General features: G+C 41.3%; 2 long non-coding RNA genes across 5 annotated transcripts; both read right to left on the bottom strand.

The window, feature by feature from the left end:
* Positions 1-12763: 12763 nt before the first annotated feature.
* Positions 12764-14046, bottom strand: LOC124657942. 3 transcript variants are annotated; one of them, XR_006988943.1, is made up of 4 exons: positions 13987-14046; positions 13181-13429; positions 12977-13089; positions 12764-12890 (listed from the first exon to the last, which is right to left on the bottom strand). It is a non-coding gene; the product is annotated as an uncharacterized LOC124657942 (long non-coding RNA). The 3 variants fall into 3 exon arrangements; XR_006988942.1 differs by having other exon boundaries at positions 12764-13089; XR_006988944.1 differs by having other exon boundaries at positions 12764-13095.
* An 824-nt stretch (positions 14047-14870) lies between these two features.
* LOC124654798 lies at positions 14871-16922 on the bottom strand. Of its 2 annotated transcripts, XR_006988460.1 has the most exons (5): positions 16881-16922; positions 16426-16595; positions 16203-16329; positions 16053-16101; positions 14871-15641 (listed from the first exon to the last, which is right to left on the bottom strand). It is a non-coding gene; the product is annotated as an uncharacterized LOC124654798 (long non-coding RNA). The 2 variants fall into 2 exon arrangements; XR_006988459.1 differs by having other exon boundaries at positions 14871-16101.
* Positions 16923-24844: the final 7922 nt, after the last annotated feature.

Raw genomic sequence — 24844 nt, forward strand, 5'->3', positions numbered from 1 at the left:
AATTTAAAATATATACATATATTAAAATTTAGATAAAATTAAGATATCCTTTAATAAACGGAGGAAGTACATATTCGGATTTAGACAAACAATGCACGGGCATTGATTTTTCTACACTCCCATGAAAAACATCCGTCTCCTTTTTTCATATGTAGAAAACGATCCACACTTCAGCCAAAGCGAAATAAAAATAATACCGTAATTCAAGACCGGAGCACTACATAGGCACAAGCAATCACGGCCTGGTACTACTTTAACATGGCACCATAAATTGGGTGTGATTTTTTTACAAGGTGCTTTGAGGTAACGATGATCAGATCAATATTACTCTGGTCGTGGTTACAAAATATTACTCTCATCAGTTAAAACTTTTCACAAAATTCTTATTATAAATAAAATATACTTTCTCTGGCCATAAAAAAGGTCTTAGATTTATATAAATTTAAAATATATACATATATTTAAATTTAGATAAAATTAAGATATCCTTTGACAAACGGAGGTAGTATGTACTCGGATTTAGACAAATAATGCATGGGCATTGATTTTTCTACACTCCCATGAAAAATATCCGTCTCCTTTTTTCATATGTAGAAAATGATCCACTTCAGCCAAGTGAAATAAAAACAACGTAATTCGAGACCGGAGCACTACATAGACACAAGCAATCACGGCCTGGTACTACTTTAACATGGCACCATAAATCGGGTGTGATTTTTTTTACAAGGTGCTTTGAGGTAACGATGATCAGATCAATATTAATCTGGTCGTGGTTACAGTAGATTTTTTCCATACAAAACTAGCCAACTACTTCATAGTTTCAAGCAACAAGAAAAAAGTAGTATGTCGACACTCGAGAATACTCCTTTTATCCTCAATCACATCTCAATTTTCTGGCTTTTAAATATTGTCTATTGATATACAATTTTATCATTGAAAGTTGCTAGAGCAAATGTAAATAATTGAATTCAAGTTATTTTCAATACGTGATTTTTTATTTTAAGAAACATATTCATATACAAACAAATGCACCAATTGGAAGTTGCAGTACGTCTCCATATTTGGAATGGAACATATTATAAGAAAGGCCATGTATTTTAAACGAGCTAAGCAAACTAGAGGAAGAAGTTCTAGACAAATTTTGCATAAAAAATTCTCATTGTTTAATTGGTCTAATGTTAAGAAAAGTAATATTCCTACTTATGCCATCAAAATAAATATCTGTTGTTTTCTTTGAAAAAACATACATTTTTCATCAAAAGTTAAACGAACTAAAGATGATGCCCGAACAACTAATATCTTTCTAATAAAAATTATAGACTTAAGATGATGCCCTCGCATTTGCGAGGGCCACTGTGCTAGTTAATAGAATAGCAAATTGATAGGCTTTCTATGTGTTGCATTTTCTTATGATTGATTCATGTATCGACCTGAGCATTTCCTTGATTGTAATACTGGATTCTATGTAAACTGATACTTTGTTTAAATAAAGCTAGCCGTGTGCATCTATTGATGTAGAGGCTAGGAAGATGCTCCCATATTTAAAAAAAAGGAAAGACCGCATTCTTTTTCTTTAAGCTCTCTCTGTCAACTAAGCAAAATTCTACATGACAATCGTAAGGGAAGGATGATGTCACCTCATTGTACATGCCTTAATACGTATCGGTGGTAACCACCGAAAAAAGTAAAAGCAATAAGAAATATTTACGAGGCATGATACGTGCTCACTAGTGGAAAACAGGCCTAATGCCGCGGGTCGTACGACTCTTTTGTCGCGGGCGGCCAGCCGCGACAAGTGAGGCGCGACAAAAGGTCCCCTTTTGTCGCGGGTCTCTTACAACCCGCGACATAAGGTCCACCACGTGGCAGCCGCGGGTCGCGCAGGGGACAGGCCCTTTTGTCGCGGGCGGTATTACCACCCGCGACAAAAGGCCCTCTACGTGGCGGGCGCACAACGCTGCTGCTTTAGGGTTTGAGAGGTGCAGCACCCCCCCCCCCGCCACCCCCCGCCATTCGAAAATAAAAGTTGGATATATTTGTACGCTACTAGAAGTGATACACGTTCATTCATTATATATATATAGATCGATCAAACAAATATTGGAAGCAAAAGTCGATTCCCCTTACATGTAGATTCCCCTTACATATATATATACATTTAGCTCACGATCGACAAGCGGTACTAACGACCGTCTATTTGGAGGTAGAGCATCTATTTGGACTAAACAAGCCTTTGTTGTTTAGTACTTCTCTAACCAAAAGTCCCGCCAGTTCCTCCGCAATTCCTAGTAGGTGTTCCTTTGGTTGGAGTCTGTCCCGCATGTAGTCGACCTATATACGAAAATGAGATGAGTATGACTATATCAATCTTGATAACGAAATATTGACGATAATAAATAAGTTGTGAGTGTTATTGCTTACGTTGAATTTATTTTTGTTCTGCTTCTCAGTGGTTAACATGCGAATGGACTCGCAAACGTAGTATCCACATAGATTCGTCCCTTGTGTCTGCTGAGGGCACGGTACAGGAGTAAATGTTAGCTTCTCGCCCGAGTACCGTCCTTACGATGTCTCTTGAAAGCGGTCCAAGCCCTGCCGGTGCAAAAGAATTATTGAATGAGTGGATAATTAATTGATATCTCACGAAAGATATTGCGCGGCGATGAAGGAAATTACACTTGGAGCAACTTCCGCAAGTCGTGGAACCCGTCCACGCCTCTACTCGATGGGTCTCTTACTTCAACTATTCCCTTATCGAGGTTGAATGTCTAGTAGAATCCAGTGGAAGCTGCACATGTTATGTATATACGTCGGGAATTACACTTAACATCGAGTAAGAAAAATTGAATGTGCATAAAAGATCATTAAGACTCTCACTCGTAGTTGTAAGGAAACAATATTGAATCACAGAAATATTGCTCCCCAAAAACCTTAGTAGGTTTCCCCCCGTTTCTTGGCCGTTATGCTTTACCGTTTGAACATATATTTTATCTGGGTCAACAAACCCAATATTGATAATATTATTACTTTTGCATTCACTGATCTTCGATCGCATAATAGAGAACACATAAGATATAATGAGTATATGCAATAAAAACGAACATGAACTGAATGAAAATGAACTTATATGTAGTTAACAACTTACAAGCAATAGCAACTCATGAGAGATTTGTCGAGGGCTTCTAAATTGAATAACTCGCGAGTTCATTCATCTCAATATGGATCTCCTCCTTTCGGTAGTAATATTCCCATGGTATAGTCGCCACGATGTACATTATGTTCTCCTTGCATGCATCAAGGTACCACTGATGCAAATTCCGCATATGTGTTGGCAGTTTATGCAGCTGCTCTGTGTTGACCAAGACGGCCCCGTAGACAAATTTAGGAGCTATATCAGCAGTGTGTAGTGCAGCATCTGCTGCATACATCAATTCCTCCACGGTAACGTCACAGGCAGCCGCTAGCCTTGCAGCTTCTTCCATATCGAAATCACCATGTTCCGGCTGGTACACCTTGGGAACATTAAACACTTTGAGTGCTCGGAATCGATTGTTTGGGCTGATCTCCGAGGAGGGGAACTTCCTTTCTCTTTTTGCCTTTTGTCGTTTGCTTGGCCTTGAGGGGTGCACTTGTTGAACTTGACTTCTTCTCGGCTGCACTTCTAGCTGATGATTTGCTCGTGCTAGCAATATCCTTCTTCTTAGCCTTGTCATCCTTGTTCTTCTTAGCATTTTCATTCGCCTTGTCATCAATTACCCTCGCAAGGTGGCGTGTATAGTCATCCTTCTTCTCGTGTAAGTCATATTGCGATGGTGTGTTCAGAAAATAAGTAGCATATGCTATTTGCTTCTCGGTGTATGGCTCTGGCGCTGGAGGTTTCGGCTTATGAAAAAAAATCATAATTTTATTTCGCAACAATGGCCTCATTTTCCTCTGCAGTACGATCGTAAGGACGGGGGGGAGGAACCTTTGGTACTTTTTGGAGGGGCGACATCTTGCGGACAGGACTCTTAAAACGCTTCCGGCTGGGTGCATTCCGAGTCTTAGTGGGCGGAGGCGGCGGCGCTGGAGATGGACTACAGATGTCGTGGTCGACGTCGTACCCATGGGGTGATGGTGGCGACATGTGATCAGTAGGAGGAGGTGATGTATAAATAGGCGGAGGAATTAGATCGGTGGGGCGCCTGGTGGCCCCACACCTACCCTAGGCATGGGCCAGGCCTAGGCCGCGCCTAGGGGTGGTCTGGGCGCCCTGGTGCGCCTCTTCGTCCCCCCCTCCGGACTTCGTCTTCGTTTCGGTAAAATATTTACTTCGGCTTTTGTTTCTTCCAATTCCGAGAATATTTCCTGTACAACTTTTCTAAAGTACAAAAACAACAGAAAACAGGGAATTGGCACTCTGGCATCTTGTTAATAGCTTAGTGTCGGAATTCATGTAAAAGTGCAACAAAGTGTAAACAAAACATATATGAATTGGTGTAAAACAAGCATGGAGCATCAAAAATTATAGATACGTTTGAGACGTATCAGCATCCCCAAGCTTAACTCCTGCTCATCCTCGAGTAGGTAAGTGATAACAAAATAATTTTTGTGGTGACATGAAGCCAACACAATCTTGATCAAGCATGTAAAGCATTGTGAGCTGGGATCTAAGTACTCTAACATAGGCATGATAGATATGATTCATATGAACTTAGCAACTATGTTATAACATGAAGAGTAACTCAAACAAAGGATCAAGAATAATAGTGCATTAAAAGCAACTGTGTATTTATGAGCATAGAGTAAACATAACAAAGTGGTACTCAACATGTCCTTATGGAATAGCAAAACAAAAATGCAAGGACACCTTCAAAGTTCAAAGGGTGATTAGATACAAGTAATTTGAGAGCAAGTAATAGCACAATCATGAATCAATCAATAATAATTTCTGGACTATGCACATTGCACTAAGAATGACAACTATGCTCTCTTAATTGGGCATAAGGTAGAAGATGAAGACTCAACATGAAAGTAAAAGAAAGGCCCTTCGCAGAGGGAAGCAGGGATCACTCATGTGCTAGAGCTTTTTATTTTGAAAGCAATAGGAGTGTTGAAAATATTTATTTTGAGAGGTGCTACTCATATCAACAGTATGGCTTATACTGATAGTGCTCACACCTTATCCTAATTAGCTTGGACTTCCATGGATTTTCATCACATACATATGTTTTAACCAAGTGTCACAAAGGGGTATCTCCTTGCCTCATGTACAAAGGTCCTAGGAGATGAATCTCATTTGATTTCTCAATTTTGATGAATCTCAACATTTTGGACATCCATACCGGGAAAGCAAGAACAACAGATATTTGTACTTTTGCCCAGCTGAAACTTCCACCATGTGCGCATGGCTTTAGTTGGCAGCCCAATGTTCCTCTCTAACAATATGCACACTAAAATCTTTGCAATTCATGGTAAATCTCCCTTACTTCAAACAAGATGAGCATGCATAGTATTTCACATGATATTCAACAAAAGCATATTGATGGTGTTCCCCATGACAGCATGGTTTTCACACAACAAGCAACTTATAAGAACTAAAACTGCATAGGACATAACACTTTCCACAATATTTTTTAGACTACTTTCCCATGAGCTATAATTTACACAAAACATGTGATTATATTTTGAAGGTTTAAATGTAGCACACAAGAAATTTACTTTGGAGTGGCGGTGAAATACCACATATAGGTAGATATGGTGGACACAATTGACAACTTTGGTTTTTGGAAGGTTGGATGCACAGTAGAGCTCATACTCAGTACAGGTGAAGGCTAGCAAAAAGACTGGAAGCGATCAACTAAGAGAGCAATAATGGCCATAATCATGCATAACGACAAAACATTATCAATCAAAGCATAAAGTGATACTACAAATCAAAAACTAAATGATCATAGAGGCTTTAGTTGACTGGTTATAGTCATAACATGGTATATGCAAGTGCCAAGTCAACCCAATAAAGCATCAAAGGAGAATACCACAATATCATGCTTTTCTGATAGAAACAACACATGATTCTTTTAATGACACATTATGCACTCTCATCCATTTGAAATAAGTCATGCTAAAACAATAAATACTAAGAATATGACAAGAATAACATCCAACATGACATGCCAAAATCTATGCCACAGTCTAGACAAGCTTCCATTTGCATCACTATAGTCATGAAATATTTTACTCGTATCCAACACCAATCAACTTATTAAAAATAACTCTCGGAGATGAAATTTATTATGGACCAGAGAGCTAATCATACACAAATAATGAATACTAACATGCTCTGAAGAAAATTCAAGTGAAAGAACAAGAGCTAAACGCAGTACCAGAAAACTAGAGCACTCGCAGAACAATAACAACGAAAACTAGAGCGTTCTATGCAATTAAAAAGGAGCGGGTCTTTCTCCAAAACAAATGTGTCGGGATCCAACATATGCTACAGCAAACAAAACAAAACTAGACAAAAAAAAGACGCTCCAAGAACAACACATAGCGTATGATAAAAATATAGAAATAGAGAGATGACATGTTGCTTTGTTGCTGAAGAGGGGATGCCTTGGGCATCCCCAAGCTTTGACGCTTGTACCTATTGAATATGTTTTGGGGTGCAGGGGAATTCCCAAGTTTGAGATTTTTTTCATTCTTCATCTCATCACATCATTCTGCTCTCCCTACACTTGAAAACTTCCTTCATACAAAAACTTCACACAATTTTTTATTAGCAGCATTAGTACAATCAAAATAAAAAATCCACTTATGTTCAGTACTAACATATATCAAACATCTATTAAATCATAAGCTACTGTAGTAACCTTTCAAAACACTCTTTTATCAAAAGAACTAAAAACGAAAGAGATGTAGGAGGCAAATGCAAATAGTGCATAAATCTATCAAAACAGAACAGCGGATAAAGATCAATTTTTTTGAAAATCTTCTGTTTCTTATCTCAAAAAGTGGTCAACAAAATAAAGTTAGATAATAACCTGGGGCGTATGCATAAAAATGATAGATCAAAATTCCGCACTGGCTATTTTTACGATTTTTTATGGAAACAACACGGAATTTGTTTTCAGGACAGCGACTTCCCCAAACATTACTTTCTTCTTATTAGAGGCTATTCTAGGCACAAAAACGAAATAAAAATGATGAGGAGATGTCATTACAGTAGTAATAACTTCCAAGACTCAACAAAAAGAAAAATTACTGTACATAAAATATGGGTTGTCTCCCATGAGCGCTTTTCTTTAACGCCTTTCAGCTAGACGCAGTAAAAATACGAGCATCAAGTATTATCGAGTAAAGAAGCATCAAAATCATTATTTGTTCTAATGATAGAGTCATAAGATGACTTCTTTCCTTTTCTATGGAAGTGTTCCATACATTTCTTGAGTGGGAATTGATATTTCATAATCTCATCTCTCATATCAATAGCATCACCAACTATTCTAAGGAACGGTCTTCCCAATATAATCGAACAAGAAGCGTTGCATTCAATATCCAAAACAACAAAATCAACGGGGACCAGGTTATTGTTAACCATAATAAGAACATTATCAACTTTCTCCAAAGGTTTCTTTGCAGCAATATCAATAAGATGAACATCCAAATAACATTTTTCCAATGGTGGCAATTCAAGCATATCATAGATTTTTTCAGGTATAACAGAAATACTTGCACCAAGATCATATAAAGCATTAAAATCAAAGACATCTATTTTCATATTAATGATGGGCTCCCATTCATCTTCTAACTTTTTAGGAATATAGGCTTTGTGTTTTAATTTGTCCTCTCTCATTTGCATAATAGCATTTGTAATGTGCTTTGTAAAAACCATAATTATAGCACTAGCATTAGGACTTCTAGCAAGATTTTGCAAGAACTTAATTACTTCAGAGATATTGCAATCATCAAAATAAAATTAATTTTATCAAACGTAAAAGAAACCTTGTCTCCCATACTCCGAAAAATTTCAGCATATTTATCAGGAGCAGTTTCAGTGGTTTTAGACAATTTTGTAGAATAAGCGGGGACTTTTCCTACACCATTTACTTTATTATTAGTAGTAGGAGGGTGACTAGCATTTGAAACTTCATGACTACTGGTGGTGGTGATAGTGTAGACTTTAGTCAAATTATTATTTCTAGCAATTGCATCTTCTCTTTCCCACCTAGTATGCAATTCCGCCAACATCCTAACATTTTCATCATTTCTAACTTGAATGGCATTTGTAGTAGCAAAAGGATTTTCATCCGTAGTTATAGGTTTAACAGCCATTTTATTAATCAAAGAAGTTTGTGCTTATGACAAAGAGGAAATACTAGTTTCATCATTTAAAATCTTGACTTGCAAACAAGAAATTTCCCTATTTAAATTCTCAAGTTGATGACTATTATTTTTCAACATACCAGATTGTTCTTCCATGGTTTTAGTAAACACTTTATTTTTCTCATATTGCATTTTCATAAAGTTCTTAATGGCCTTTTCAACTTTTAAAATCTTTTCCTCACTAGGAATAGATCTGCCATAATAACCATTGCCACTATTAGGAGGATATGGCATATAATTGTTGCTACCAAAATTATTCCTATAAGCATTGTTATTGAAACTAGATGATACCCCGCGCGTTGCTGCGGGAGTTGTAGTTTGTTTTTAAAATTAATTCCAAGTTTAACGCTGAACCTCATGAGAATTACTCTGAGAATATACACAGCCTATGGCTAAATAGAAAATTATATATAACATGCAATTTTTCGCTGGGATTAGGTGGCAATGATTACCATGGACAAACATGGAATAGTTAACTCGTAAGTGGTACTCTTATAATGAAATAACATCAGCTACAGATTTATATGTCAAGTTAACTAAGTAGCGTCTGAACTCTGAAGTATTGCAAGGATTGCACATTGACAGACTTCAGGTACACCGAAATTTGAATGTCTCTCATCAGAAAATTTCACAACACCGTAATCTTTCCAAAGCTCTTGAACAAAAAAAAACTGATAGTATTTGCTGGATGGATAAAGAGTTGTCAAGCAATCAAAAGTATTTAAAGAATGGGTAAAGAAAAGAGCATAGTTAACATAAAATCTAAAAAGGATTTCAAATGCCACTTTAAATGAGAGTTCTGCAATAGATAAGTTAATTCACCACGTAGACTTGGAATGTATGCGGCAGCCCATTACATCTCATTAGCCTGTTATAGATGAAACTATGTTGAATTATCAAATAAAATAAGATGATGATTTAGCGGATCTGAATAAATGGATACAAAGAAGTAGCCAACCTGACCAAATGTTGCACTGGATTATGAATGGCCAATTCGTAAAAACGAAAATTTCTAAAAGCATGATCTAAAGAAGCACATAAATTGTTATTTGGATTGTTCACGACTGCAGATAGAAAAATAGTGGTCGGACTGTTATGGGTTTTCTTAAGATAGTACGAAAGGTACTTTTATTGCTGAAGTGATACCTTAATGTGTTGAACAACTTTGATAGCTTAAAATGATAGTGAAGGTATGGAGCAAACAATTTAGTACTACATTTAGATGTGCGCCTTGGCGCACGACCCCGTGTAACTCATACCGATGAACAATGTATATAAGATAAATAAAAATTAGGTTGAGAAATGATAATATGATTCTTAGGTTTCACAAACGAAGTAAATAGAATGAAGTTTAGATAAAGCAACCTTAATTACAAACAAAGTATGTACATAGCTATGTCAAGCAATAGTATGATATCTATAAAAACATAGAGAAGACACATCATAATTTAGTAGTACAACATAGGGAAAAACAAGTAAATGTGTGAAGGATAAGCGGTACTGCAGGTTGCCAGTCCAAAGTCCTACAGAAAAAGAGGTGACATGGTTATCTTCATATAGAATCAGCTACTACCTCTATAGGACAAAACAAGTTTACATCGTCATTTCTCTGATTGGTGGATGTACCATGCGGTCATCCAAGTTGGTACCAAAGCTATTTATACATATGAACATGGTAATGGCATTTCAAGAAACAAATGCGTTGAGGAAAAGGAACATTTCTAACCAAAGAAGAATGACCTACATATTTCTCATGAACACTCTGAATAGGCAACACCAAAGCACCACCAAAAGGGATGCTACACAGCTACAAATAGATTGTTTTCTAAAATAAAATCCGGGAGAATAGTACCAACCCAACTGCACTGATGCACCATGGCAGTAAGTGATACATCTAACCAGAAAAACAGGCTTGTGGAGTAAACTCTTAGATCTACTCAGGTATAGATTTTGTTAAATCTTTCCGTTTCCTAAAAAACATTTTTGAGATTCATTATTTGAATAAGCTTCATATCACAATGTTTCATTGGTGCACCATCGTAGGCTAGAGAGATATTAGAAACAACATAGTTTCATATCAATAATTTGGCATCAAAGACATAGGGCATACTTATCTGTTGGGGACACTGCACTTGTAGAATGTACCATCATTGTTGTACGTACCATTGTACTAATCAACTGAATACGGAAATTAGCCATCAGAGTAAAGGAGATACTATGGAATGTCTGAACAAATATAACAATCAGGCTAGGTAGATGTAAGAACATGGTCCTTCATAAGTTACAAATATATTATAAACATCTGCAAGACTGTCCTCTCAAAAAATTCTACCATTTTCTTAAGACAAATGGTATTACCGAGTTTACTGGTACTTACAACAGAACAACCTCCTTGACAAAACCTTACTCCACCAATTTATACATCGCCACTCACCTTGGTCCTTTGGAGGCGGAGCAGTTCGACGCCTTGCAGCTCGCATATGGAGGCTGCTAGGTTGCCGACTGCTACAGCTTGACTCCTAAACATAAATGACATCTAAATCTTTCATACATAATCCATGAAATGATAATGGTATATAAAAATAGGCCGTAAAGAGATATGCACCAATCGACAGTATATCATTTAAGTATCGGCAAGCAGCAAGAATCACCATTTTAAATATATAGCATCCATTTAGGCTGCTAAGGAAATGACTATAAACATTATAAGCATAACGGCCAGTGTGAAGTCCAAAGAGAAAACAATGACTACTACATGAACATCAAACCAATCCATACCATAGTATTTCTTTTCATGCAAAGGCTAAATAATTGTTCCATCAAATTCAGAAAGCTACAACTGAAGTTATTTGACCTTGAAATAATCCAGTGTGGGGGGAACATGGCGAACCTAAGGCCAGTGGTACATAACTACTCCGTGAAACAATCTTATCCTAGGACTTGTGACAGCATGATGCCGGGCCAATCAAGTCCGGAAAATGAGAACAATTACCATTATTATGTGCATACAGGAAAAGAAGCCATCAAAATAGATGTGAATGTTGCAAAGGACAAGAAGTAAAGGGGATTCCACTAATATGACAGAGATCCATGCTGTAAAGACATACTTTACAATTTATATCTATTTGATAATCAATCTCACCAGCAATCCCCCGGGCATCAATCTCCATCAAGACGACCACCAGGAAAGAAAAAGGAAAGAACAGAACAGCCATATCAACCAAAAGCCGTTCCAACTTTGACATCGGGATATCTATTTTTAATAAGGATAGAAGCAACATGTTGTAGATATTAGGTTTGGCACATATTAGTACATTTGCCTTCATCTATATAACTATCTTTCCTAACACAAGCTATTCGGATAAATGTTAACCGAGAAAACCATAATAATAAAGTCCTGATTTGACCCGCTCGTCGACATTTAGATGAAAGATTTATATTAATTTCAACAGAAACCAATTTTATCTGATTAAGAATGTCAGCTAGATGCATAGGAACAGTTGTTGCTAAAGAAGTTGACTATGAAAAGTGTAAGAATACTCCAAATATGTACACCGTATACACTCCTTTAGAGAAGCATACATCCATCACTTGAACAATAGCTACATCAAACAGAGAGCAGGGAAGTGGCGTACCGAAAAAGTAGTGGCCGCGTGACATCCGTATAGTTGAGCAAGGCTAAGGCATAGCGAAAATCTTCCGGCACGAACTCCTCGTGGCCGGGCAGGATATTGAGGTGGCAAGGTCGACCAAGGGATGGAGCAGCTAGTGGTGTCTTGGGAAACGATGGTGACTGGCCCAACTCTGACATCGCTGACCCCATTACCCACATCCCTCTCTATTTAGTAAGCACCAAAACCAAAAGAAAATTGATAAAAAATTTAGATGATAAAAAAGACGAGGAGCATGCACTCCAAACATGACGCGTTCTTAGTTCACGAGCTCAAAATGGAAGGTTCAAAAGTTTTGATTGCCGATGTTGCAAGCTCATGAAAAAAAACTATTACCCTTCCATGGATAAGTTAAAGCTAAAGTATATCATTGTCTACCTAAGTTTACTTTAAACAATTATATAACCGGCAACACTTTCTATCATTTAGCTTAGAAGTGAGACACTAAATCCTGATTTAAGTTCTTCAGAAATGAACACTACACGTGCAAGCTAGAAGTTCTCGAATTATCAGTTTTTTAGGATAAATAAAATGTATGTGTGCAACCTCAGTTTAGATGACTGGGCATGGATGGAATGGTCTAAGATCAAAAAAATGTAGAGGCATCCCCCTTAATTGCTAGGATATATCGGCCATGAGCTGACACATTCAATCATCTCGGTTGCTGAACAAATAATAGAGCATATCGGTGTGAACCAACCAGAACAACAAAATCATACTAAAGAAGGTGACAATAAATATGAAATTAAGCCTAAATGATGATGCATCTTGGCCATATTTAGTGCTAAGAGGTTTGCACAAGGTTGCCACATTTCGCCACGAGTGTCTCATATTGTACAAACTCATCTCTGCAGCCTGAAAATGGCCAGCATCAGCGAACATGATTCCTATGAGATCCGTGGCCAAAAATAGAAAGGGCAAGAATTAAATGCATAAGATACCTAGTATAATAGGTCGTTGAAGTAATTCCGATGAATAATTCTACGCTAAGTGCTGGCAAACAGGAGAATATTTTCCCTGATCTTTGTAAGAGGAATGTAGATGTCACCTGAAACTGAAACTATTCAAATGCTGAAATCATTCGGTTGCATGAGAAACGCGAGAGAAAAATAGTGAAAGGATGATGACGATGACGGGCAGCTCACCGGAGAAAAACCCGCTGAGGAAGGATAAAACCACGTCAACTTCAGACACTACCAGAATATTCAGTAGACTGCAGCACAACAAGGTTTTCAGTATCCACTTAAACCTGATGCAGCCGGCTTGGCACGGCTGGTTGCCAAACTCTGCCGACAGGGTGCACACCACGCTTGAGGGCGGGTTCAACTGGTTCATCCTCTTCTCCCACCCCTGCAGCGTTACCGTCAGCAGGTAATCTTCACGATGCCAGGTCCCTGTTTCACATTAACATCAGTGTGCATTTCACGAAACTGGAGTCAAAATGAGATCGTTGTTCTGCTGGAGGTGCCTGTGCCAAATCTACATCAAATTCATGAGAAGGTCACGATGGTAGGTGGTGTTCTACTATTTCCTATGGATATATGTATGCACATATTGTTCACAGTAAGATAATAGATTCAGACCAGTGCACATATATGTATGCATATGTGTGCCTGAAAAAAAATAGAGCTTAATTTATACATGATGAAGAAAAACATCTATGCAACGAGTACACAAAAAACCCGAGAAACAAAAAGTCAAGTCAAATAAATCAGGATTGATACCCTGATCATGTGTGTAATTTACCTATCTGAACCAAATGCCAAAATGGAGAATTAAAACAAAACTTATTCCAGATCACAAACCAAGAAATAACATCGAATACATTTTTCTTTCATTACACTGATCATTCTACTATGCATTAGAACAAGTTATAGTACAGTAGATCAGATCAGAGAGACATAGTAAAGAGAATCTATTTAGCAGCAATACCATAAGTTCAGAGCATTACCTGTAGCATACAAAGGAGAATCTATTCATGTACAAAAAAAAGCCTGGATCTGCATTAACAAGAAAAATAAAATTCAGAACACTACCCAAAGTTCCTCCAAATTCTCACATTCAGAAATATACGGATGCATTTATCTGTCAACCAAGCAAAACTGTAATTTATCAATTTGCATTAACAAGAAAAATAAAATTCAGAACACTACCCAAAGTTCCTCCAAATTCTCACATTCAGAAATATACGGATGCATTTATCTGTCAACCAAGCAAACTGTAATTTATCAATTTGCACTCATAGATACTGAAACATGTTCTCGAATTATCTGTTTTTTAGGATAAATAAAATGTATGTGTGCAACCTCAGTTTAGATGACTGGGCATGGATGGAATGGTCTAAGATCAAAAAAATGTAGAGGCAAATTCTAAAAGGGTGAACCATTTCTAAATAGAGTATTGGAAAAGATATGTTGACAATACATGCTAACAAGAAGATTGAAAAACGCGAGAATAGAAAAGAAATGATATAACTAAGCACATGCAGAGCAAAACATCAAAGAACAGAGTAAGGTGAAGAAACTGGAGGAACCACATAGCTAAGTAATTACAGTATATGTTAGTAATTCTGTAAAAATAGATGAATACTTTAAAATTCATCCGAATTAGGACATATTAACAGTGTGTATCAACAGAAGTATAAGAAAACAGGGAAGCATTAAACCTAGCATGACCTAAAAATTGTTTACAATGTGCAGCAGGTGACTCAGCTAGAAAACAGATGAGAAAAGAAGTAGGTACACACATGTGAAATAGGACAAAATTGCAAATCAGAGCAATGTGGTTCAACAATTAGATGGATACAATATCAGAGTGAATAGATCTAACCTGTTGATCAACAACAACGAAGTCAAGCGAGTAGAGAGTTCTTTTATCTGGGCTCCTAAACTCGCAGATCCTGGCGAATCGTACCATAATCTTTCATCGGTAGGAATTCCGAGAAAGATCCTTCAGAGACGTGCAGTCCATGGGAACATATTCAACAAGCAAGATAATGAGCAGAGCACACATGCTATAGTAATGGGGACATATTCTCATACTGGCTGTGCAAATCACATAAGCATATCAAATCGTTCACAGTAATAGCGAACAACTGTTTTTGATTCAGTCTTAGGTGAATCTAATTCTTCATAATAAAAATAAAGCTAATCATACAACCTGGGCAAGTCACATATTCTCATACTACATGGGCAAATCACATATTCTCATACTACATCGGCAAATCATAGTATAGCGAAAACAGTTTTGGATTCAGTCCCAGCCGGTGCAGTGTTGCTACAGTTCTTGCGCGATGCGATGGGATCTGCCGGTGGTGGAGTGGCTGCAGTGAGCGGACATGCTCACGCGTCCAAGGAAGCTATCGACGACGGGCGGGAGTTAAAAGCCCAGGAGAAAAAATGCGGCAGAAGGCGCACATGGAAACAAAAGGGGATCTTACCGGTGGGGATTTTTTCTGCCACGGCAACCCCGCGGTTGTAAAGTTGATACGGGCGGCCGGGTACCTCAATGAAATGGCAACATGATCCCGTAGAAGGCCCAATAATCATGAGAACCTAAGCCACTTAATTAAGCATAGTAGAGCCAAGATAAACCTGATGGTTGCATCTGATATGAAATACAAATAAGGTAAGATTGCAAGGACATCTGGCTTATTGCTAGCTACTATAATTCCTAGCACATAAAAGGTTTGCACTTGAATTATTGAAAAACACCATATATATTATCTTGCAACCAGCTATATTACTAAGCTAAATTTGGAATCAGAATATGTGTTTTTGTTGCTCATTGCCTTTTTTAGAGCTTATGAGAACAACTATATATGACAGTTCTTATGCTTCATTGGGGAGAAATAGAAAAACGTGGACAAAGTGCTTGTCCACCTCACATGAGGTGGACGGCAGTGACGGGCATCTTTAGACGGGGTGACACAACAAACTGTAAAAAATCAAAAGTCAAGAAACATGACCAAATTGACATTTGTAACCACAAACAGCAACAAATCTTGTGGCATCCAACCCGTATTTTTTCGCCGTCGAAAGTTCACTGCCTGCTCCATTTGCTTCTCCTTAAATAGCGTACACAGTAATCTTAGTTAGGACCGGTAAAAATGGATCTGCACAAGAAAGGATGATATTTTCATTGTTCCTTTTTAGAAAGAGAGAGAACCTGATGGTCTCCAATAAAGCTTGCGGCAGCGGCTCTCTTCGGCTCGACGATGAAAGCAAAATTCATGCCATCCATTGCAGGTGCAAATTAATATGAAGGAAGTTATTTCAGAGAGGTAAGCCTGTAACTGTCAAATAAATGAAGCAAATAAGAAAACCTATAAACCCTGTAAAAGAGTGAGATGACATTCAGCAATCTTAGCGACGCACAGAGTTGAAAATACCTTTAAAACAGAAGTATAGATTAACCCTGTGTGCCATAATCATGTTACGCCAATAAACCAGGGAAGAAGATTGCATATTTCGGTGAAAGGGTGAGGATACAATTTGCTATCTGGATATAACAAGAGGAGTCCATGTATATATGTCTATGTATTAGATGAGGCAAATAAATCTGCAAATAAGATGTAAATTAACATCAGCTGAAAGTTTACTTGTTGTTCAAAAAGAGAAAGCGAAGTGAATCATCATAAAAATATAAAGAATATGTGTCACTTGTTCTACTTCAAACCATTCCTACCATGAAGAGCATGCTGTTGGTTTTGGCATTTTATCAAACACCATACCAGCAAACAAAATTTCTACCTGGAACCTTCTGCCATTTCATCGAACAGATTGTGCGAGTAGTACCAAATAAAAAGGTAATGGAAAATTACTTGTTTGGGGTCATGGGATCTACCTTTGCAGATGATGGGATCCCAGGAGTTTGTGGTAGACGCAGGCTGCTCTCCCCCAACCTGTTGTGATGTGGAGGCCTCAATCTCAAGGAATTGTAGAAAAGGAGGGAGAGGGAGTATAGGAGGAGCAGGGTGGAGCGACGGGTGGTTGCCGTCGTCATCTCCCTGAGGTACGCCCTCTCCCGACGGCCCCTCATGTGCTCCTCTCAGCGCCCGAAGACCTCCCGTCGAGCGGAGGCCATGGTCCTTCACGATGCCTTGGGGCCGCGGCCGGTTTCTTCTCCAGTTCCAGAGGAGGGAGGGGCGGCGGGAAGAGGAGAGCACGAGCAAGGCGAGGAGGAGCACGGGAGGAGGCGAGGTGGAGGCGGATCCCGCGCAGAGGAGGAGGCCGGGTGGCGGCGGTGACACAGAGGAGGAAGGGGTGGAGGAGACGGGCAATGGGGAGCTGCGAGACGCCGGGCCGGGGCGGGCTTCCCCTGACCCGTGGATAAAATGCGGGTCTGCGGGAGGGCCTCGCTGCCCTGGACCAACGGCCGGCCGAGATCGCGCCACATCAGCTCGATCTAACGGCCCAAAATCCAAAGCGCTGTGAGGCCCCCTATGGGGGGCATCATATACACCTTTAGATGTTTCTCAACTTCACGTACCACCTATGCACCACAAAGAAGCAAATACTTAATAAGCGTGAGACGGAATGCTCGTAATGCCTACCAGGATGGCTTGTAGAATCTTCAGAGATATCCATCTTTAAAACGCACACAATGCCTACCAGCTGTTGTTGTGGTCTGTAGCCAAATTTTCTGAACACATGCACTGACGGAAGATTGTTGGAGAGCAAATTAGGATGTAACAAATTAATTAATTGAGGAGAGGGTACGTGTGCTTACGCAATGCAAACTAAAATTTAAGAGGATTAGATTCGAGGATTGTGTTACCAACAGAAGTAGGTGTAGTGCAGAGTCAGGCAGTATACACTAGTGGAAAACTGCTCTTTTGCACCGGTTCAAAAGGCCCATATGCACCGGATGGCCAACCGGAGCAAACCATCCGGTGCAAAAGGCCCCCCCCTTTTGCACCGGTTCTGTTACAAACCGGTGCTAAAGGGGGCACCACGTGGCCGTCTGTGGAGAGTCCGGCGGGGACCTTTTGCACCGGTTCGTAATACGAACCGGTGCAAAAGGGTTGTGCCGCGGCAGGGTTTTGGTGCCATTCCCTGCCGCGGAAGACTCTGCCGCGGCAGGAATTTTCACTAAAACGCTGCCGCGGCAGACTCTGCCTCCATTCGAAACACGGTATAATATTAATGCAAACAATTCAAATATATATATAGGAAACCATTGTATTACATATATCGATCAAAGTGACACACGTTCATGCATATATATATATGTTTACATCAACTTTGATATTGGCGGTTGTCCACATAGTGTTCTCCATCCTGGAGCTATGACTTGCTCAAGTAAGAACCCCGCCGCTTCTTCTTGAATTGCTCGTACACGCTCCGTTGCTAGAAGACCGTTCCGCAACCGTTGGATCTAATAATTTGAAGAAGCTACGGTGGTCAATATATATATGTGTGTGTATGTGAATGAAACACAAGGTGATAAAATAAAGCCACGAATGTTGTTTAATTACTTACATCAAGTTGTTCCAAAATGTCCCTCACATGATGGGTATTCCGGCGGATGAACTCGCAAACGTAGAACCCGCATAAATTATTCCCGTCCTCTTGCCTCAAGCACTTTACGAGAACAAAGTTCAATCAAAATAATATATATATAATCAAGGATGATAATAATTGTATTGAAACTAGAATCAAAGAGATGCGCGGCCTAGCCATTAGTACTTACAGGTACATGTTTTATTCGAAGTTCTTTATTCTTTAAACCCGGAGCTTTGTTGGTGAACCGTTTCCAAGCCTTGTGGAGGATATCACCCATGTTCCCCCACGCCTCAAGGGGTTTACTCTTCGAGTCCATGACTTCTACTATCCCGGTGTCGGGTTCAATGACTAGCAGGATATAGTGAAACCTGCGGACACACATATATATATATATATATGCATAACTCATCAATTACACTTAACACATGGAGTAAGCGAAAAAGATTTAATGTGTGAAGAGAGTAACACTCACGCGAAGTTGTAAGGAAATAGTATTGCCCTTTTGTATGAGTTTTTCCTTAAGACATGTACCAAGTTATTCTCTGTGTCCTTGGGAGAGTTGTCGACAGTATACCCATTCACGGTGTATGGGTCAACGAACCCAAGATCATAGATTTGCCCCTTGCGGCATTCGCGAATCTTCATTCTGCATAATACAGTGAGAGTATGGTTATATGCATGCAATAATGGACGAGCCGCGGTAGAGACTTAATTACATAAATAATACTTACGAGGCGGTATGCACTCAGCAGAGATTTGTCGAGGGCGTCTTGGTTGAATAACTGAAATAATTCACAAAATTCGATGTTCATCACGTCGGTTCGCCCGTAGTGCTCATCTCTTATTGCCACCATGATCCAGTTCGGCCGTCCTTACATGCATCCAAGTACCAATTATGTAGTCTTCGCAGCTGTGTTGATAGATTAGGCAACTCCGCAGCTCGACAAGAGGTTCCCCGTATGTGTAATGGTATGCTAATTGGACATCGTCCGTGGCCATGAATTCGATGCGGCTTAAGTACTCGGGAATACTCATACCGGCCGCATCTGCCTCATCTTTGTATAGTTTTACCATCGTTGGATCAAGGCACGCTAGGACATCGGGATACACTTGGAGCGGGGGGCACGAGTTTTTACGGGCTCCAAGCCGGGGAACTGGTTTCCCATCTACCTTACTTTTTCCCACCGCTCTTTTGCTAACACATTTGACTTGCGAATAGACCGGTCATAGTTCGATGAAAGACTTGGCTCAGGTTGATGAAGGTTCTTCAGCAGTTTCAACTTCTTTTCCAGAGATATAGCTGGCTCCGGCTCAAGCTGGCGCTTTTTAAGTTTCAACATTTGTTGCTTGTGCTGTTCATATATGCACATGCACATATCTGTAGGCTTGGTTAATTAATATATATACACCTCGACGTGGTGAGCTTCTCCCTCGCAGTCGTCACCTTCTCCCTCACCGGAGCCGTCTCCACGGTGGTCTTGATCATCTTCCTCATCGGAGCCGTCTCCTCGGGTTCGCTCGTCTCCCTCGCCGGATTGGTTTAGGTAAAGAGAGGTGATATCGTCATCATCACGGATAATCTCCTCGACGAGGTATTCTTGTTCTAGGTCTCTTTCCATAGTTTCTGCAAAGACTTACAAGTTATTCTAATGCTATAAACACAACGAAGCTAGATTCTGCAAAGACTTACAAGTTTCTGCAAAGACTTACAAGTAATTAAGAATAATGCTCAATACATGATCAATAATAGTGCTGAAAGCAGATAGTGCGATTACATGCATACATAGATCGATAATACATCAATCACTACTACAAACACTCAACCACTCAACCGCGCGGACCGGGTCCTAGAGGGCGCCGACCGGGTCCCGAGCCGCGTCGGGTGTACCCCCAAAGCCACGGAACAACAACGGGAGCATAGGTAACATGAGATCCCTGCATAACGCTCCATCCGGTCCTATACATGTTGTCTAACGCATACATGTAACGGCGAACGTGCTGGTCCTCCGCTTCAATGCGCTGAGCTACCTCCTCCGGCGGGGCCGGCTCCTCTCGAAACGAACGTGGCCCATAAGACGTCCACCGAGAGAATATCCGGGTCGACGACGGGACCCGGATTCCGCACCAAGGTGCGCGCCCGGAAGATAACACCTCCCGAGTGCCACCCGGCGGAGCCCGGTCCCGGACTTCCCCCATCTGCTGCATCTCCTCTAAAACTGTCCTAGCTCCGGGACGCGGAGGCCGCGGCATCGTATGCAAACTAACAAATATAATATTGAATTTGAATAAAGTACTTATGAATATGATCTAACACATACTAAATTTTTGAATACTTATGCAAACTAACAAATATCGTATGCAAACTTATGAATAAAGTACTTATGCAAACTAACAAAAATAAAGTACTTACATATTTCATCTAATTTTTTCTAACACATACTATTTAAAATCTAACACATACTAAAATTTCTAACACATCTAACACACTAAATTTTTTCTAACTAAAATTTCCTAACACATGTAACACCACTAACTTTTTTCTAACACACTTAATTTTTTCTAACTAAAATTTCTAACAATTTCCTAACTAAAATTTCTAACAATTTACTAACTAAACTTTCTAACAATTTCCTAACTAAAATTTCTAACAATTTCTAACTAAAATTTCTAACAATTTCTAACTAAAATTTCTAACAATTTCTAACTAAAATTTCTAACAATTTCTAACTAAAATTTCTAACTAAAATTTCCTAACTAAAAACTAACTAAAACAAAAAAAAGGAGGGGGCAGGGGCGGGCGGCGCAACTCACCTCGAGGGCGCGTGTGCGGCGCGGCGGCCGGCGTGGAGGGAGGAGCAGGGCGGCGCGGGCGGGCGGCGGCGCGCGGGCGACGACGCGGACGAGAGGAAGAGGAGCAGGCCGGCGCGGCGCGGTGTGGAGGAGGAAGAGGAGGAGCAGGGCGCGGCGCGGGCGGGCGGCGGGCGCGGGCGGGCGACGGCGAGCGGGCGCGGGCGACGGCGGGCGACGGCGCTGGGCGCGGGCGACGACGCGGACGGTGGCGGGCGACGGCGCGGCGGGCGGCGGCGGGCGGGCGCGGGCGACGGCGAGCGGGCGCGTGGCGACGGCGGGCGACGGCTGGCGAGCGACGGTGCGAGGCGGCGGGCGATGGCGGTAGGCGCGCAAAAATTTGGCAGCCTCGCCAGCGTCCGAAATCTCCTCGCGCGAATGGGGAAGAAGGAGGGCGCGGGCAGTTAAGTAGCAGGGTCTTTTGCACCGGTTCGTGGGCTGGAACCGGTGCAAAGACTCTTTGCACCGGTTCCGACCACGAACCGGTGCAAAAGACCCAAATTTAGGCTGAAAATTTTGCGTTCTTCCCGCCTTTTTCTCTCGTTTCGCGCGGATCGAGTTCCGCCACGACGCTGCGCGGGTTTCCGCCACGACGCCGCGCGGGATATGTTCCCGCCACGACGCCGCGCTGGACATTTCCCGCCACGACGCTGCGCGGGTTTCCGCCAAGACGCCGCGCGGGATATTTTCCCGCCACGACGCTGCGCGGGATATGTTCCCACCACGACGCGCAGCGCGGAGATTTCCCGCCTAAACGCCCTCTATAAATAGTACTCCCCCGTGTCTCCCATTTCACTCATCACTGAACCCTAGCCCATTGCACAATGCCTCCAAAGCCGCACCCACCGCCGGTGGAGGTGGACCCGCAGCTCGCGGAGATAGAGGAGTGGGAGGAGCTGCGGCAGCAGCCTGCGGCAGGAGGCGGCAGCCAGGAGGGCAGCAGCGGATGAGGTGGACCCGCAGCTCGCAGAGATAGAGGAGTGGGAGGAGGCGGCGCTAGCGGCTACCATAGAAGCGTTTGAGAGGCAGAGTCTCCAGGAGCTGCATAAGCGGCCGCGTGTGGCGGATCTGGATAGTGAGGAGATGCATAAGCGTCGTCGTGAGGAGGAGTTGCGGCAGGAGGCGACAGCCAGGAGGGCAGCAGCAGATGCGCGGAAGAACTAGTAGAAGTTGTTATTGTTGAATTTCAATAAAGCAGTGTTGTCGTTGTTTTAGTTTAAGTTTAGTTAACGTATCTTGTTAAATTTCAATAAAGTCGTTGTCGTTTTATCCCGGTTAATGGCTGGAACCAATGCTAAAGACGGTTGATTAGTTTATATACCCTTTTATCCCTAGTCATCGGCTGGAACCGGTGATAAAGATGGTGGATTAGTTTATATACCCCTTTTATCCCGGTTCCCGGCTGGAACCGGTGCTAAAGATGGGGGGGCTAAATCTGGGGGAGGCTTATCTGTTATTTGCCTTATCTGGGGTGGTTTCATCTGGGGGGAGGGGATTATCTGGAGGCACACACCGCTATATATGAAGCCCCTCCGGGGAGAGTAGAGAGAACAAAGAGAGAAGATATGCAACGACCAAGAAGGAAAGAGCCTCTCCGGCGAAGTTTCTCGAAGATGTCTTAGATGGCTGGCCGTCTTAGACATCTTCGAAACTTCGCCCGAGAACTCTTCCCGCAAGCTGCTAGTACACACCCAACAAACACAGTAGCTCAGGGTAAGGAGGGGAGAGCATAGAGAGCTTCCAGGGAGCTGGTATATAACCCGACGACGGCGACCTCGAAGGAAAGAGCCTCTCCGGCGGAGTTTCTCGAAGATGTCTTAGATGGACGGCCGTCTTAGACATCTTCGGAAGCTCCGCCCGAGTAACTCTTCCCGCAAGTCCCGCTCGGAAGCTGCTACTATACACCCAACAACCAGTAGGTGAGGATAAATTTCCAAACATGTGTATCTAGAAAAATAATAAACTTGGATCGATAATTGCATTTAGTTAAAACGACCAATGTTACAGATACATATCACAACAAACGCTTCACAATATGAGCTCAAGGTACATGATAATAATTAATACATTATGATCGCTTCGACCGTAACCATGGAGTATCTTCAGCATTTAACGCGATGGTTGGATCAATGTTCACTGTGAAGGGCGGAATTTCAGCAAACTTATTATAATCTTCCGACATGTCTGTCTTGTCCTCGACTCCCACGATGGTTCTTTTCCCGAAAGAACTATGTGACGCTTTGGCTCATCGGATGAGCTCGTTTCCTTATGTTTTCTTTTATTCGGTCTAGAGGACATGTCCTTCACATAGAAAACCTGAGCCACATCATTGGCTAGGACGAATGGTTCGTCTCTGTAACCAAGATTGTTGGTATCCACTGTTGTCATTCCGTACAGCTGGTCTACCTTTACCCCTTTTCCATCCAGCTTGAACCATTTGCACCGAAATAAAGGGACCTTAAAAGAAGGTCCATAGTCAAGTTCCCATATCTCCTCTATGTAACCATAATATGTGTCCTTTTGCCACTGCTAGTGTTTGTTGCATCAATGCGGACACCACTGTTTTGGTTGGTGCTCTTTTTATCTTGGGCGAACGTGTAGAAGGTATTTCCATTTATCTCGTACTCTCGGAAAGTCACTATAGTCGAAGATGGTGACCCAGCCAACATGTACAACTCGATCTACAATATTGTTGTTATTAATGAGATGTTCTCGGAGCCAACCGCCGAATGTCCGCATATGTTTATGCGTAATCCAGTCTTCGGATCGCCCTGTATGTTACGAGCGCGAATATTCTTGTGATCGGTGATATACGGGGCCACCAAGGTGGAACTTTGTAGAACCGTGTAGTGTGCTTGAGTGAAAGAAATGCCGTCCCTACATATCATTGATTTCCTTCCTAGCGTGCCTTTTCCTCTTAGTCGCCCCTCATGTCGCGATTCGAGAACACCAATCGACTTAAGGTCGGGAATGAAGTCAACACGTAACTCGATGACCTCCTCTCGTTCCATAGCCCTTGGAGATGCTTCCTTCGGCCTAGCACGGTTATGAACATATTTCTTTAAGACCCCCATGAACCTCTCGAAGGGGAACATATTGTGTAGAAAGACAGGACCGAGGATGGCAATCTCTTCGACAAGGTGAACTAGGAGATGTGTCATAATATTGAAGTAAGATGGTGGAAACACCAACTCAAAGCTAACAAGACATTGCACCACCTCCTTCTGTAACCTTGGAAGACTAGCTGGATCGATTACCTTCTGAGATATCGCATTAAGGAATGCACATAGCTTCACAATGGGTATTCGAACATTTTCCGGCGAAGCCCCCTCGGTGCAACCGGAAGCAACTTGCGTCATAATAATGTGGCGATCATGCGACTTCGAGTTCTGGAATGTTTTCTTCTCCATATTTATAATTCCCTTTATATTGGAGGAGAAGCCGGACGGGACCTTG

This window comes from Lolium rigidum, chromosome 5 (genome assembly GCF_022539505.1).
Source record: "Lolium rigidum isolate FL_2022 chromosome 5, APGP_CSIRO_Lrig_0.1, whole genome shotgun sequence".
Classification (NCBI taxonomy): domain Eukaryota; kingdom Viridiplantae; phylum Streptophyta; class Magnoliopsida; order Poales; family Poaceae; genus Lolium; species Lolium rigidum.